Genomic DNA, 14018 nt, shown 5'->3' on the forward strand with positions numbered 1-14018 from the left:
GCCCCTCGCATTCGCGTTTCTCGGGAATCCGATATCAATAGGATTACTTAAGCATGGCTGCTAGTTTCAGTGAGCTATCAGACTTTCTTTCCTTCAAGACAACCTTCGGATGCACGTCAGCTGGCGATTTTACTCTTGTAAACATAAACATTAGGAGCATACATAGGCACGGTGAAGAATTAAAAGCAATAGCCGAATGTTTGAGGGATTTTGTATATGCTTTCGTGGCCACAGAAATCGATGCGACGCAAGACTTTTTGCAATCATTTTCATTAAAGGGGTACACTTCTCGTAGCACAACACGATCGAACCATAGAGGGGATGGCATTGCTGTGTTTGAAAGTTCGAAATTTGATACTTCCCCAGTCGACGTCACTTTCGTTCATACTGAGAGCCTTTCCATTAAAATTCATTCTGAAAATCATGATTTTTTGTTGTTAGCTGTGTACCGACCTCCATGTATCAGTGCTGCGAGATTTTTATTGGAACTGAGCGATGTATTGAAGCGTTGGTCATGCGTTGATCAAGTCTTCCTGGCAGGAGATTTGAATATTAACATCCTATGTCCAACAAAGGCCACCTTATAAGATTACTTATCTATTTTGGCGTCGTGTGGTTTCGCATCAACGATTGTTGCCCCCACAAGAAAAGAAATTTTGAAGGGCCGTGTCGTGACGTCATGTTTAGATAACATTGCTGTTAGAGCGCCTAATCATTCTTGTACTTCATGTGTTGTTACCCAGAAATTGTCTGATCATTTTTTTTTGTCTGCCCTGTAGCTTTAAAAACACAGTGTCCTGTTTCGCGAAATTCAAATAAGGTTGGAACTGCGTCAGAAATACGCGTCACGTTTGTAGATAAAAGAAGGCTAGATGGCCTCATTGCGAACTTCGCATGGTCTTCTCTGATGGCAGGTAGATTACCACACCAAGTTTACGATAGCTTTTGTGAACGATTGGCAGACTTCCAGCGATCCTGTAGATTTACCAGGAATAAACCGCGCCGGAAAAACTACACTTGGAAAAAAGCGGATTTTATGCAGGCTATAGCTAATAGAGATTGGCTTTGGAAGAAATGTAAACGTGCCCCTCAGAATAAACCCCTCCGCTTGGAATATAAAATCGCCAGAAACAAGGTTGTCGCTCTTTTCCGTGCTGCAAAACGTCGTTTTTTTGACAAGTTTAAGGAATCGTCCAAAAATGCTGGCAAAACCTGGTCCCTAGTGAACCACCTCAGGGGAATATCTAACGAAGAAAACTGTCTGGCAGAACATTTCCCTGGAAGTGCTGTTGAAACATCCAATTTGTTCAATCATTTCTTCAGCCAGGCCTCAAAAGCGGCGTCCGCAAAGTCTCAACAACACTTGATGCTGAGGGATTCATTGGCAGCATCCGCTTTTTTGCCTCGGCTTTCAAAATCGAACCTTGCACGGATCCTTTCTAGTTTTCGAATAAATAAACCACCAGCAATGGATGGAATATCCGTAGGCATACTGACAAGAAATTTTAAGGCGCTAGCAGACGTTGCTCTTTTCATGCTGAATGGCTTCCTCGCCACGGGAGGTATTCCTAAAAATATAAAAACTGCTTTAGTTAGACCATTACACAAGGCAGGTAAGAAATCAAATTTTTAGAACTACCGCCCCATCTCAATTCTGCCGGTATTATCCCAAGTTCTAGAAAAATTTTTGGTTGAGGTGATGAATTCGTTTATTCATAAGTTCTCCATTATGTCTGACTGGCAATTTGGCTTTGTGCAAGGCCGGGCACAATTGCGCTTTTGGAAGAATTTGCAGCTGAGTTGTGTAAGTCATTTGAACATAATCTGTTCTGCTGCGCCTTGTTTCTCGACGTACCCAAAGCCTTTGATAAAGTTTGTCACGACATATTACTCCGCGAAATATACCTTATCGGCTTCAGGGGCCCCTTTCAAGCTGTACTTAGAACTACCTTGCTGACACGTCACAAATGGTTGTTATAGGTAATACATACTCCAGCACCAAACTGCCGCTTGATGCCGGTGTCCCACAGGGATCAATTTTATATCCTCTCCTCTTCAATTTGTTTGTAAATGCTTTTGTGTCAATAATCCCAAACGGGGAGGTGTTTCAGTACGCGGATGACATTGTCTTCCTAACAAAGCATGGTAAATATAAATCGGCAGTTGAGCAAAAAAGCAATCAGTGTACAAAGCTAAGTCCTGGTTCTGGAAAAACAACCTCACCGTCAATCATGGCAAGACTAACGCCATGTGTTTCTAAAATTCCCTGAAACTTTGTGAGATGGACTTGCCGGTATTTCAGCATCACCATGACTGCACATCCTGTCAATGCTCTCCCGTGGCATAGACAAATACAATTAAGTACCTAGGATTTCGTTTAGACAGTGATTTGTCGTGGCAAAACCATAGTGCTCACGCCTGCTCAAAACTTAGAGCTTGGCAAGACCAAATAGATAACCTGTTAAAAAGTATATTAAAGAGTGTGGCTTACAATCGAACTTTATCTTTGGGCAAAGACATTTTTTCGGAATTTGGTTTTCATTCATTTAAATCTTTATTCACTTCTACGGTTGTACTGCGTTATTACTGGACTGATGAATTTGAGATCCCTCACATCGCCCTGCGTCAGCTGCGCAAAAAAACACGGTTTGTTGTTCCGCGCTTTTCAACTAAATATGGAGCAGCGAGACGACGTGTGTACATCCCAAAGATTTTTAACAACTTGCCGGATAAATTTTTTTTTCTGTGAAATCGCGATCTGAATTGAAATTGTTATTGCTTCTGTCCCAAGAGTGCAATTTACGTGTATAGTCTCTTTTTCTTGCAATGTGGTCTGTGTTCACTACTGTTTAGAGCATTCGATTGCTCTGCTTCGATTCACTGTGAATGTAAGTTCTGTTTTCTCATCACTTTTCTCTTTGCAAGGTTGAAGCGGTTATTATTTCTACTTCAAGAGTCGCATGTATATAAGTAATTCTGGTATTTCTTGTTTTCTGATGTTTTACTACTCCGTATGGAGTGTACTGCTACTTTACTCCGATTTCTTGTAAATATATCCTATTTTACTGATTACTTTCTGTTTCAATGTTGAATATTGTATATTTATAAAGAAACCACATGACTTCCTCATGATGAAGGGCCACATCACACAAGCCTCTATTGGCTTAGATGGGGCCGTTTCGCTGTAGCTTTTCTTAGGTGATTAATAAAAAAATATTATTACTTTTATTATATTATTATTATTATTATTTTTATTATTATTATTATCTGCTCAACTGTTGGCCCACTTGTCAACTGTGCAAGTTACGCCATTGTCGTGCAAACGCCTTAGGACTAAGTACGACTTCTATTCTTCTTTTTGCGTAACTGTTAACGAGGGGGGTTTTAGGCGCCTGAGCGACCCGTCTATGTGGCCAAAAGGCTGCCTTTTCAAGCCGTTTCAAGACAAGGTCCACCCTGGTATGCTGCACAGCTCTGAAATAACTGAAAATGAACAGTAAGTACGAGAGTTTCGACATATACTATCAAAACACTCGAGGTCTACGAACTAAGTCCTCTGAATTTATTAGAAATATTGTATGCTCTAAATTTTCTGCTGTTGTCATTACTGAAACCTGGCTTTCCGATGATATCTCGTCTTCCGACTATTTCCCTTCTAACTATAAAATCTTTAGAAGCGACAGAAAATTAACTGGACCTAAACAAAAAGGTGGCGGGGTTCTCGTTGCCATTGATCATTCAGTGCAGTGCATGCGGCGTGCTGACCTCGAGACCCTAGACGAACCAGTCTGGCTTGAGGTAGGCCTCACGAAGGGCGAGAAGCTACTCATCGGTGCATTCTATATATCCCCGGATGTATTACCTTCTGAATTTATTCGAACACTCACATCCATAGAAAATGTCTCTAATGCACACTCCAACCATAAGCTCATCATACTTGGAGACTTCAAAACCCCAGGTATTCGCTGGAACAGTCTTTTCTTTGAGCACAAAAACCATTATGCAGCGCAGAAATGCAGCATGCTATTAGATTTTCAGTCGTTCACCTCCATGCAGCAGTTTTGCCGCATAGAAAACTCTTGTGGTAATGTTCTAGATGTGTGCTTCTCAAACTTAAAAAACGTACAAGTGTGTGCCTCCGAAATATCCCTTGTGCACCCCGACAAGTTTCACCCCCCTCTTATTGTCTCTGTCTCGGTCGCGACCCAGCATCGCTCTGGCGGTGTTGACAATTGTTCAGTCCCGCGATATGCTTTCAAGCGTGGAGATTATGCTGGGCTGTATAACTTTTATTCATCTGCTGAATGGTCTAGTGTTTTGGATGTCAATGATGTTGACGAACAGGTTCGACGTTTTACCGAAATAGTCAGAAGTGGCATGGAAAAGTATATCCCTTGTTATAAGCCTGTTCCTTCCAAATTTCCATACTGGTTTTCTAAAGAACTTCGAAGTTCGCTTAAACTTAAGGATAGCGCCCACAAAAAGGCCAAGCGTTCTGGGCTTCACAAATGGAAAGCGGAGTTCAGTCGGTATCGCTCACTTTGTAAAATCCTTTACCGGCGTGACCACCAGCTCTATATAGAATCGTTTGAGGCTGCTGCGTCTCAGAAACCGGCTGAATTCTGGAGGTATGTACGCGGCCGTTCTAAGGCGTCTAAAGAACACGTTAGCCTGCTTAATTCCGATGGTGAAGAGGTTGAGGATGTTGCCACCAGTTTTGCTCAGTACTTTCATTCTGTCTTTCAACTGCCAGATGGCAACGACGAACGCTTATCGTTTAATAACTCTAATTTTAACACACTTAGGTTCGATGAAAAAATTGTCAATGATAGCCTTCAACGGATGAAACCATCATTTTCCTGTGGTGCAGATGGAAATCCAGCAGCCCTCATGAAGGCTTACGGGAACATTTTTGTGCCTGTCTTAACTTCCATTTATAATAACTGCTTACTTTTAGGTAAATTTCCTCGTGCATGGAAGATCGCTCGAATTTTTCCAATATTTAAGTCTGGTGATAAGTCAGCCGTTTCTAACTATCCCCCGATCTCACTCCTTTGTGTCGCCTCAAAACTCTTTGAGTCAGCTCTGCACAAAGTTCTTGCTGCCTGCGTCAAGAACGTTGTGCTACCAAATCAGCACGGCTTTTTCTCGGGTCGATCGACGGTCACAAATCTTGCAAGCTTTATGACACAGGCTTCGGCTGCAGTTTGTGAAAACGGCCAGTTGGACGTTATTTATTTTGACCTCAGTAAGGCGTTTGATGTGGTGAACCATCAGTTATTAATTAACAAGCTTGCTAAGTCCGGTGTAGACGCAAGCCTTGTTGCCTTGTTGTCCAACTATCTCCTTGACCGGGCCTTTTATGTAGATGTTAACTACAAAAAGTCTAGTGTTTACCCTGCAACGAGTGGTGTACCCCAGGGTTCCGTGCTGGGTCCATTATTGTTTTCTGCATTTATCAATGATGTTTCAACAGTGTTAACAAACTCTTCTTTTCTTCTCTATGCTGATGATGTCAAACTATTTAGGCACATTAGCGGTGTTCAGGACTGCTGTGCCTTGCAGAGGGATGTGTCGGAATTATCTGTCTGGTGCAGGAAAAACTGCCTAATTTTAAACCCCACTAAACAAAGGTTGTCACCTACAGCCGGAAAACCCACCGTCTGCTGTTTTCCTACAGTATTGAGGGAGCTCCTCTGCAAAGGGTTGAGGAGATTAGGGACCTAGGGGTGCTTTTCGACAGTACCCTCTCTTTTTCTCCTCATATTAGGCTCATCACCCGGCGAGCACTCCGAAGCCTTGGAAATGTGTGTCGGATTACAAAGGAATTCTCTTCTCCAGATCCATTTCTAATGCTATACAATGCAATATGTATACCACAGTTAGAATATGCTTCTGTTGCCTGGAACGGCATCTCCAAATCTAGTAGTGAATTAATAGAACGTGTGCAGAAGAAGTTTTTATCCATATTTAAGCACCGTCATCACAATCACAGTTTTCATCCTGATTCTGACTTATCCATAGTCCCTTCCATCCCTTCCTTGAACTGCAGACGTATGCGTGCAGACCTTACATTTCTTCACAAAATTGTTCATGGTGACCTTTCTTGCGCAGACCTGCCTAACTGTTTAAAGTTTAGTGTACCACAAAAGCCCACCAGGTCGCATCGCCCGTTCTTGACCGCTGCGCGCAACTCCAATCATTCTCCTGTGCGCAGAATACAGAATTGTTACAACCGCTTCTTTGAACGCCTTGACATCTTTCAGAAATCCTTTACAATTTACCGTACAGCGGTATTGAATACAGTATGTTAACACCTATAATATATATGTCTGTCATTCTTTTATTTGGAATTTGGTTTCTCTACATGCGGTTGTCTATCCAACTGATAGTTGCCTATTTTTGAAACTGTTAACTCTCATTTGTTCGTTTTATCAGTTGTCTTTACACTCTTGCCGTTTTTTTTGGTGTATTACTGTCATACTCTGTTGCTGTGCCTGTCGTGTGTCCTTTACGACGGGCAGAGCAACATAGGCATCTTCTTTTTTATTTTTTTACCTTTACCCAGGCTCCGCCTGTGCTTTATTTCTGTCATTTTCACTACTTCAATTTCTGTGTGTCTTGTCGATTGTTTGTTTCTTGCTATATGTTTCTTGTATTTTGTTTTCATGTAACTACCCGTGCGCCAGCACTCAGGCCTATGGCTGTTCCTGGGCACGTAAATAAACATGATTTATTGATTGATTGATTGATTGATTATTATTATTTTTATTATTATTATATTATTATTCGCAAGATGGCGCCTAGCAAAGATTGCTGTATTCTGTGCTCCTGTATTTTTTACGGTAAGCAAAAGTTTTCCCACTGCATTTTCTGTAAGAAACGCGTGCACGCGAAGTGTGTTGTATGGCCGGACGCTGAGCTTCAGCTCCTGAGATCTGGTGCTCGGCCGTTCAAGTGTAATATTTGTGAAACGGCTGATGTGGCGGCTAGGCCTAGCGTAGCCAACAACGATATCGGCCCGTCCGCAAGCAGGGTTCCCTCCGCCTCCCTTCGACGAGACTCGCCGGCAGTTGTCAAGAAAGCCCCGCCGCCGCCGTCCCAACCAGTTGACCTTGGAGGGGAAGCTGCCCGTCTTCGCGCACTCCTCATCGACGCGCTGGACGGCATTTCTTTCCTCAGCGACCAAGTGGCCAGGCTGCGGGAGGACAACGACCACCTACGCCGGCAAAATGCGCAGGCTTTCGGCCGTCTCCGTCAGGGGAGGGAGGGTGACCGCGCCCATTATGCGCAGGTGGTTGCCTCCTTGAGAGCGGAGGTGTGCTCCTTGCATGCCCAACTACTTCACCACCCCGCGTGTTGCCGGAAGGAGTGCGTCACAGCTCATGGCAGCCTTCTTTTGCCCAAGCTGTAAACAAGGAAGTGTTGCCTTCGGCTACGTCTGCTCCGCTGCAGTCGGTGTCTTCGGCTGCTCCTGCACTGCCTCCTACTCCGTCCCAACTTTCCCCGGTGCATTCTGCGCCTGTGCTTGACTATCTCCCTCCTACTGTTGAGAAGAAGCGTCGAAGCCGGGCATGTGTAGGTGCATCGGACACGTGTGAACTGGTCGTCGTTCCGCAGCCGAAACGCCACAAAGCAATGTTCGTTTCAAAGCTTTCTCCGTTCACAACCTCTGCTAGTCTTAATGCCCATCTGTTAACCTTAGGTGTCTCGCCCTTGAACTGCCGACGACTGAAAACTAAATTTGAAATGTACGCATCCTTTTATATTTGCGTCAGTGAAGAGTTTTTTGAGCGCTTGAATGTACCCGCTGTTTGGCCGAAAGACTGCCTTTTTAAGGAGTTTCGAGACATGTTTCGCGAAGGCATGCTTCACAGCTCTGAGCGCAACACATCAGAAAAAGAATAATGACTAGTTTAGATGTTTTTTATAGAATGTGTGAGGTCTTCGCACTAAGGCGACTGAATTTTTTGGTAATGTTCTGGCATCTTGCTTTCCGGTAATAGCTATATCTGAAACTTGGTTGTGCCCTGATATTCTATCCAATGATTATTTTCCTCAAAATTACCATGTATATCGTAATGACCGTGCCTTAGCGGGATGCAAACAAAAGGGGGGCGGGGTACTTCTCGCAGTTAACAAATCTCTCCCGTGTGTGCTACGTAGCGATATTAAAAACGCAGGTGAGTCTTTATGGGTCGAAATTTATATCTCTAAAACTGAAAAACTTCTGGTTGGTGTTTTTTACGTTCCTCCTGATGTAGTTCCTGACGCGTTCAATAAGTTAGTCTCCTCCATTGAACAGGTGCTCACTACTCATTGCGACCTCAAGGTCCTCCTCGGAGATTTTAACGCTCCTGGCGTTCAGTGGAGCCACCTCATCTGTTCCCACTACAACCACCACTTTCAACAGAAGGGTATTGGGTTACTAGATTTTTCGTCTTTCACTTCCATGGCACATCGTAATCCCATAAAAAACTGCAGTGGAAACATTCTGGACCTGTGCTTTTCAAACTTCGATGTCGTTAATGTGTCGCGCTCTGATTGTGCTTTAGTAATACCCGAGAAATATCATCCTCCTATTTCTATTTCCTGTTGCCTTCCTACAATGCTCCACCGTTCTGTAATTTCAAGCAATGCGCAACCTCGCTACGCTTTCGCCCGGGGAGATTACGCTGGGCTGTATGGCTACTTTTCTGCTGCCCCTTGGTCAACAGTCATTGACCACTCTGATGTCAATGAACAAGTTGACCGTTTCACTGAGATTGTGCTTTTGGGTATTAAGAAATACATCCCGTAATATTTACCAAAGAAGCTCAAGTTCCCACACTAGTTTTCTTCTGAATTGCGGGATGCCCTGAAACTCAAAGAACGTGCGCACAGAAAGATGAAGCGCTGTGGTGCGAATCAGTTCACTCAGGAGTTCCGGCGCCTACGTGCCCTATGCAAAATATTGCACAAGTGTGATCCTGCTTTGTACCTGGCGTCAGTTGACGCTCAAGCAACTCATCAGCCGGGAGCCTTCTGGAAGTACATTCATTCTAGATCTAGTACAACGAAAGAATCTATTCGTCTACTGGACTCCAATGGCGATGAGGTTGCAGATGCGGCCGACTGCTTTGCTCGTCAGTTTTCTTCTTTGTTTGGACTTAGCGGTGGTAGTGATGACGGCAGCGTCTTTTGTCACCAGGACGGTAACTCCGCTTGTTTCCAATTGGATGAGAACATTGTGCGGACCAGCATCAAGCAGCTAAAGCCCTCGTTTTCTTCTGGGCCAGATGGTATTCCTGCTGCAAATTTAAAAACGTATGCAAATATATTTGTTCCTCTGTTCACCTCAATATTTAATAACTCTCTCCGGTCTGGCACGTACCCTCGCTCATGGAAAATCTGTCGTGTATTCCCTATTTTCAAGTCAGGCCCAAAAACCGACCCCATGAACTATTGGCCAGTGCCGCTTCTTTGTTCTGCCTCTAAAATATTCGAGTTATCTTTTCATACGGTCTTGTCTTTCTCACTTAAACACGTCCTCATTCCTATCAACATGGCTTCATGCGTGGTCGCTCAACTTCCACAAACCTCGCAAGCTTCATGGAGCAGGCTGTCCCAGCAGTCGTTGGAAGAAGCCAGCTTGATGTGGTCTACTGTGACATGAGCAAGGCCTTTGATGTAGTCAACCACTCGTTATTGCTTACCAAGCTCATTCTGTTAGATGTTCACGCTTCTTTAGTGGTCTTATACGTTGCTATCTCCAGGAGCGATATTGCTATGTAAGTGTTAATGATCAAACATCATTTAGGTACAAAGCAACCAGTGGTGTACCCCAGGTCTCCGTTCTGGGCCCCCTTCTTTTTTCCATTTTCATTACCGATGTTGCTTCTGCCATTCAAAATTCTTTTTTGTTGTACGCTGATGATATAAAAATCTTTAGAGAAGTGCGTAGTGTTCAGGACTGTAATTCTCTTCAGGTTGATATTGTGTCATTCCATCGTTGGTGCACCAAAAACGACCTTATTTTGAACCCTTCAAAAATAAAGTTGTCTCCTATAGTAGAAAAACTCAACAACTGCAATACCCTTATGAAATTGCAGGCACCACACTGCCGAGGGTGACCGAAATTCGGGACTTGGGAGTACTGTTTGATTCTTCTCTGACTTTCTCTTCCCACGTTACACAAATTAGCGGACGCTCTTATCGACGTCTGGGTGCTGTTTGTAGGTATTCTAGAGAGTTTAAAAGTCCTCTTCCTTTCTTAAATAGTTATTCGGCTCTCTGCTTACCTCTTCTCGAATACGGTTCTGTTGTTTGGAATGGAACTTGCAAGTCCAATAGTGACCACATCGAAAGGGTTCAAAAAAAGTTCCTTTTTATCTTTAGGCACCGTTTCCGTCATGTACAAGAAGACGCAAACGGCAGCATGTCTTGTCTCAAACGTATTCCTTCCCTTTGGTGTCGACGAACGAGAGCTGACATTATCTTTGTTTATCAACTTCTTTGTGGTGATATTTTGTGTGATGACTTGGTTGCACTTATCAATGTCAACTTGCCGAACAAAGTTTTCCGAAGATTTAGAACTTTCAGAACAGATGCTTTAAGTAGACGACGCTCGTCCATCTGCAGAATACAATGTGCATATAAGGAATATTCCGATCGTCTTGATATATTCCAGAGCTGTTTGTCTTTGTTCTCTAATGAATTCAAAACTGTTGTAGCTTAAGTGCCTTTATGTCATTTATGTGCTGTATTTCTGTTCCGTATTTATTTTATGCAAATCATCATCTTGCTTGTTTGTTTTTAGCTTTTCCTGATTTTGTGTTGCTTGGATTTCTGTCGGTTTAAGTGTCAGTGCTTGTAACGCTGAACTTCGTTTTTCTATTGTGAAACTTCCTAACATTTTGTTACAAAACCTTTGTTTTATGTGTATAATCTATCTCCGTCATGTTCATTGAGTCATTGAGTATTTGCTTGTGTATTTTCAATTTTTCACGTGCCAATCTATCTCCGTCATGTTCATTGAATCATTGAGTATTTGCTTGTGTATTTTCAATTTTTCACGTGCCTTCAACGTTTGGCTGGCCGGGTGTCAAGGCTTCTAACACTATGCTTCTTCTTTTTTTTTTGCTGTTTTGCTTTCTGGGATCTCTGTAACTATTTTTACCTTATTGTTTCTTTCATATATATGGTTTTCTGTGTTGTGTTGTCTTGATTTTAGTTTGTTTTTATGAATGCTTGTATATGGTGCACCAGTACCAAGACCCTAGGGTTGTTCCTGGGCCCCAAAAATAAAGGTTGATTGAGTGATTGATTATTATTAATATTATTATTATTATTATTGTGCCTGGTACTTTCCATCTTCTGTTGCTGTAATTTCATAAATCAGTTCCTGTATTTTGTTTCATACATTCATGTTTAATTGAAGCTTTGTGTTTTCGCCTATATCTGCGAAAATTTTTTTATGTCTGCTTGCTTCACCCAACTGCTGTGACCATTGTTCCATATACTTTTGCCATTGATCCACCATTACAGTTTCTTAATCGTCTAATTGTGGCTTGAATACCTTTTAATTATCCTTAGGGTTTTACTGCTATTTTTTTTTGCTCGTTCTTCTCGTTGACTGTTTATATTGTGAGTTGCTCCTGTATATTAGTGCCGCATTTTGTCTTCCTCAGTGCGCCAGAACCAAGGCCGCGGCTGTTCCTGGGCACTCTAATAAACATTGATTGATTGATTGATTGATCGATTGATTGATTATAATATTATTATATGTTGCCGTAAGCAATGTGTGCTATGAATTACTGCAGGATCCAGCTCTGTGGCCAAATGAGTGTCTTTTTAAGCCCTTCCGGGGCGTACTACGTGAGTCCATGCTGCACCTGTCTGAACTTTCCTCGCCCGCATGATCAGTGTTTGTTACCAAAATGTCGGTGTTTTGCGGACCAAATTTGCTGAGTTCTTTTTTTCTATAGCTTCGTCCTCACATAATGTAATCGTCCTTACTGAAACTTGGCCATCCTCCGAAATTCCGTGTAGTGAATATTTTACCGATAATTATGTTGTTTTCCGAAGTGACCGTACTGACCCCACTTCTAAAAATTGCGGTGGTGGAGTGCTCATTGCGGTGGACAAGTCGTTGAACTGCCGTCGTCGGTCAGACCTCGAAACTGCTGCAGAATCAGTGTGGGTGGAGGTTCTCGGCGGTAGAAAAAATAGTATTCTGATTTCCACCTTTTATATACCTCCATCCATAAACTACGCCGAATTTCAGCGCTGTGTCACATCAATAGAGGATATTGTTAATGCCTACCCAGACACTAAATTTTTTATATGCGGGGATTTCAACGTTCCCGGTGTAGACTGGGATGATCGCACTGTCAGACACGATCATCATTACATTTCCAAGAAGGGCTACTGTCTGTTAGACTTTATTTCTTTCACTGGTCTGGAACAAAGTAATAGGTGTAAAAACATTTGTGGTAATGTTTTAGACCTTTGCTTTTCCAACCAGGCGGACCTTACCATTTCTCTGTCGGATACCTTGCTGGTTCGTCCCGACAAATTTCATCCTGTCCTTCATATCTCACTGCCGTATGTGTCGGGGCAATCGAGATGCTCCAGCCTGACTGCACATCCCAAGTACAATTATGCTGCTGGAGATTACGTTGCTTTTTATAACTACTTATGTAACACTGACTGCTCCCTCCTCGTCAAACTTCCCTCTGTTGACGACCAAGTCGAGAGACTTTCTACAATTATTCAGCAAGGAATGCAAATGTTTATACCAAGAACGTCCGGAAAGAAATCTAAATTTTCGAAGTGGTTTTCTGTGGAACTGCGAAAGGCTTTAAAATGTAAAGCCTGTGCTCACAAGAAAATTCGTGGGCTACAATCCGAAGCTTGGAAAAAAGAGTTTAAGTATTTCAGAGCCCTGTGCAAAGAGCTGTATGATCGCGATCGGTCAGACTACATAGCCAATGTAGAAATCAGCGCTACACGCGACCAGAAAAGTTTCTGGCAGTATGTTCGCTCTCGATCTACTCGCAAGGTTGCCGAAATCGTTAACCTTCTAGACGACAATGGAAACCCGATTGGAGACGTTGCTAATGCCTTTGCGGATCATTTAAGCTGAGTATTTCTAAAGGGTGAAGTTGAAATTTTGTCCAACTCTTCCTCTGCGTCGTCTAATTTCTGCGTTCCCCGAATAAGTGAGGGCGACGTTCGGAAAGGCCTGAAGCGCCTCAAACCGTCATTTTCTGTGGCCCTGACGGCATTCCTCCAGCAATATTAAAAACCTATGCGGAGCTTCTGATTCCCATACTAACCGCTATATTTATTATTTCAATTCAATCTGCTACTTTTCCAGCAGCCTGGAAGTTAGCACGCTTGGTCCCTGTCTTCAAAACTGGTGCTAAAGATAGTGCTAGAAACTATCGGCCTATTTCGCTACTCTGTGCGGCGTCTAAGCTTTTTGAGACTGTGTTGCACAATGTTTTAATTTCCAGTGTTAAGGGCATACTAATTTCCGAACAGCACGGGTTTATGTCCAGACGTTCCAAAACCACTAACCTCGTTTCTTTCATGCAGCGAGCGTCCGAAGCGGTTCATCATATTAGGCAGCTTGATACTGTGTACTTTGACCTGAGCAAGGCTTTTGATGTGGTCAGTCACCCATTGTTAATTTCTAAACTGTCACTCCTGAACATAGATAATTCGATTCTGGACCTCCTAATTAGTTACTTGCGTAGGCGGACATGCTACGTAAATGTTAACGGCCAGCAATTCTATCGTTACTGCGCTTCAAGTGGTGTGCCACAGGGGTCTGTTCTAGGCCCTCTTTTGTTTTCTTTATTTGTCAATGATGTTTCAGCCGCTATAAGGCATTCTTGTTTTTTACTTTATGCTGATGACATCGAGATTTTTAGGGAAGTTTCGTCCCTTAGCGACTGCGGGCATTTGCAAAGAGACGTGGATGCATTTACACGCTGGTGTAAAGAGAACGAACTGATAGTGAACGCCGCGAA

This window comes from Haemaphysalis longicornis, unplaced genomic scaffold (assembly GCF_048455015.1).
Source record: "Haemaphysalis longicornis isolate Haplotype H1 unplaced genomic scaffold, Haemaphysalis longicornis Haplotype H1 scaffold_6, whole genome shotgun sequence".
Taxonomy (NCBI): Eukaryota; Metazoa; Arthropoda; class Arachnida; order Ixodida; family Ixodidae; genus Haemaphysalis; species Haemaphysalis longicornis.